Raw genomic sequence first — 4,279 nt, 5'->3', positions numbered from 1 at the left:
AACTTCAATTTTCTGCTCTGTGAAGTACACATAACATTAGCTCATTTACATATATGAAAGAGAAGGCATCTCTAAATTAATCTCAAAATGCAGAGGGACTATCACTCAAGAAGTACATATATAAAGCTGGTAGAACACAAGAACCTTCGAGATATGGCCATTTCAAGATATTAGAACCCCGTCTCCTCCTACCCAAGCTTTTTTGGTCAGCAGACTTTTAAACTCCAACAGAATCAAATTCCAACATCAAATAACCTCCTAAGCTCCCGTTGCTTTCCTAACTTAACCCGCTGAGGCTAAAGCTAGCTAACCAAATATTCCACTTTGAGTAATTAAGCTAGTCAAGATTCATAAAGTACCAAAGGATGAGGAATTCAGGAAATTCGGTTCAAATTAAAAGTAAATTTTAGTTTTAATCTAACTTTTGGAACAATTGCGTGTAATGTTAGAACTTTGAAGTATGAAGCTACAAACTATAAACAGCAACAAACAAATTCAAAGTGAAATTTGTGTATATTACCTCAGCCTCATCAGTATATAGTGTCACTTCTTCCGAGCAATCGAAGACTTCCAGAAAATCTCTCAAAGCCGAATAATATTCAATGGACCATTCGGTCTCCGGAACTATGATTATAGCCTTTTTTTTAATTTGCAGGAGCTTCCACAAAATGGACCTTGGCCTTCAGATATCCGCTAAACGCAAACCAGTACAGATTTGGAGTGTAAAACAAACTCTTTTGTAGCAATTCCTCAACTAGAGGTGTTTCAACCCCTTGCTAGAGATGTCCACATGTTTCAAGCTTTCACATTCCCACAAGCTTATACCGAAATGTTTAGGACAGGTACAATCAGAATACAACCTAAAATACCCCCAAATAATGACAGTGCATAATTTCCAAGGATTGCAGACTGTCACTTTGGAAGTTAAGGAAGCTAAGTTCACATTTGTTCAACGACAAATGCTCGATTCTAGGACACCCCGAAATAAGGCCCGAGATGGCATGCATAGTATCAGTCTACACTAGCGTTATTGGTAGGAATGGTAGAACCGTAGAAGTTCCAACCAATAACATTTATTACAATTGCAGTATCTACAACAATAGCCATCTCAATCCATGCCTAGGTTCCAAGAAGATTGCCGGAGTTTTAATTAACATGCTCGCTAACACTACCAGATCCGGATCCTTTTCCACGCCTTTATCATATGCACGGAATCCACAGATGCACCCCAAACCAAGAGCTAACAGAATATGTTCCATCTTCATTGATAAGCCAGACCGGCACATCCCCTCTACTACGATCACACAACGGTATGCCAAGACACTGAGATCAAACCATAGACTTCAATTTGGTGAGCTTTGCCATGGATGAAATCCAAGCACAATGATTGGAACATGAACTCTTAACAGCCCTGGGAAGAAAACAAAACATGAACTTAATGGCAAATACAATATGGAAAGGAATCCCCAATTTAATCTCAAAACGTGTAGCTCATGCAAATAAGGAATTCTAAATCAGGCAGACAAATCATTGTCAATAGTTAAGACTTAAGAGGTCTACAATAATCCTTTAAAAAGAAAAAAGTAACCAACATCATTAACAATCTTTTAAACTTGAAGTGAACATTTTTCAATAGTAACTCTACAGAAAAATTACACACATTTATCCATATTTAGTCCTCAGTCATTGTCAACATTCTCGATGTCAATCATGTTATCATCATTGTCATTATGGTCCAAATCATCATCATTGCTCCTCGTCAGCAATATTCTCGTCACCACCATTGTCGTCATAATTATCATATTCGTCATCGTAGATTAGAAATGGTAGAATTTCAGCAGATGGTGCCATCCAAATCAATGATGGTCTCAAACAATATTCTACATCCCCCAATGGAGCAGGAAAGTATAGCTGCAGCTGCTTAATACTAGATAATGGGGGAGACAATTCCACTCTGCAATGCTCGGGTATTAACACACCCTACAAGTCATTGACACCAAACAATAAAAGATTGCGATATGCACACGTCAACTATAACTTCTTTATTCACATTTCACCTTCCTGTATAAGAGATTCCAATTGAAATGCTCACATTTACCAACAAAAAACCAGCGTTTTAACTAATACATGTCCTGTCTTAGGTCAGATTAGGCAACCTGACCGTTTTAGGATCCTCTTTAACATTTACAGAACTTCAAACACCAACAGAACCAAATCAAGGGTTTTTTTTTTTTCAATATGAAAATTCCTCCTAAGCCTAGGTTTCGTTGTGTTTCTCTAAAGTTATATAATCAAAAACACTTCTACTTTCAGAGTTTCAGTACAGTAGACGAGTCTAAATTCATAAAGTATCAAAACATAAAGAAAACATGCAACTAGGATAAAATTAGAAGTTGCTTTTTTTGACAGTCCAACTGTAATAAATAAATTATGTGCAATGTTAGAGATAAGAGAGTCCAAACAATACAAGCAGCAAGAAAAGAACAGAAGAAGATATCAAATATATCACCTCTGGCTCTGCAATGTGTATGTTCACTCTTTTAGAGCAATCGAAACTTTCGAGAAAGTCTCTCATAGCAGAATAAAATTCAATTGGCCAATCCGTCTACCTAACTCGTATGGTAGCCTTAACTAAATAGAGCGGAACTTCCACAAAATGAACCTTGGTCTTGAGATATCCACTAAACTCAAAAGCATCCAGATTTGGAGTGCAAAACGAATTCTCCATAGTTTCTAGGCAATCATGCAATAAAAGCAGTTTCAACATTTTGCAAGAGATGTCCAAATATTTCAAGCTACAACATTCCCTCAAGACCATTTTCTTGTGTAATTTACAGGTACAATCCAAATAGTATGTAAACGACTCAAGATTCTTGGCAGTAACTGAGATATCGGAAGAATGACAATGCATAATTTTCAAAGATTTCAGACAGTCAGTTGAAATTTCAAGCTGCAAGGTAGATCAGTAGCCTAGCCTACATGTATCAATGGACAAATGCTCGATGGAAGGACACCCTGAAAGTAAGCTGGCAAATCCACATCTGGATACAAACGTCACGTCTTTAAGGGACATGGCTTTCAACAAGGGTAGGCTCACAGGACCTTTAGTAATTCTTGAACTTGCATACACTCTCACATTCTCCAAATTCAAACTGGTTAAAGATTGCAGAGTTAAAACGTTCCCCCTTATCCGGTAGCAACGATTCTCACTCAAATCTCGAAGATCCAACTCTTTGACACATCTCTCGATTGCCAACTCAACCCAATCACGTACCAAATCAGAGCCGAACCCACGGAAACTACATCGAATCCTCAACTTCTCCAAGAGCCTCTGTTTCCTGCAATGTCTGAGAGAGTGGCGCAACAAGTCGAGGAAACGTCGTCGTTTGAAACAGGCTTCGCAGTTGATGGGATCGCCCTCGTCGAGATCGATAACAGGGAAACAAGGCAGGAGGGCTTTCCACTGCTTCGAAACGGCGGTGGCCCGAACGGCGTCTTTCAGCGGAAGGAAGGAGAGGATGTTTTCGACGACGGTGTCGGGTAAGTAAGGCAAGCTCGTAGCGGCGGCAGTCTGGCCGTTATCGCCAACATCAACATCCTCTTCTTGCATGCGCCTTACGAGCCTTCTCCTGCTTCTGCTTCTCCACATGTTTTCGGTTTGTTCGGCGGAGGTAGTGAGGTAGGTCAGGTTTTATCGAAGTCGAGAAAAAAGCTTTTACATTTTATCAACGAAATAGTTGGGTGTATTGCAGAAATTTTAGATTTCTGTTTACTTGGACAGAAGTTTAAAAACAAACCGAATAATTAGAGCAACTCTGACGACTTATCTATATCATCGATTAAACCAGCGATATTGATAAGAGCAAGGAATGAAATATGGGTGACAACAGAAATATCGATATTTAAAAATTAAAAATTTTGTTTTAAAATAAATAATTAAGTAAATTGATGAAAATTTATATAAAAATATGAAAATTTCATTCATGAAACTTTGAGAAATGTTTATTTGATCAATTATCTACTATATGTCATAAGAAATTATTATATAACTATTAATTTATAGTGAATTATAATAATTTGAAGTGAAATAATAGTTGAATATTATTAAAAATCTACTTAATATATATATATATATTTACCTAAAGTGAGACTAGTTTATCACGCCTTATTTACATATAATACATTAAACATTAAATTACATGAGAGATTAAGAACCACATAAAGGATCTATGAGTTACAAAATTTTCACTATTTTCATCATGTTTTTGAGTAAAATCTT

General features: G+C 37.1%; 1 pseudogene; it reads right to left on the bottom strand.

The window, feature by feature from the left end:
• Positions 1-1,679: 1,679 nt before the first annotated feature.
• Positions 1,680-3,634, bottom strand: LOC126782607 (F-box/FBD/LRR-repeat protein At2g26030-like; annotated as a pseudogene).
• Positions 3,635-4,279: the final 645 nt, after the last annotated feature.

Source organism: Argentina anserina, chromosome 2 (genome assembly GCF_933775445.1).
Source record: "Argentina anserina chromosome 2, drPotAnse1.1, whole genome shotgun sequence".
Lineage (NCBI taxonomy): Eukaryota > Viridiplantae > Streptophyta > Magnoliopsida > Rosales > Rosaceae > Argentina > Argentina anserina.
This window is presented reverse-complemented; position numbering and strand designations above follow the sequence as displayed.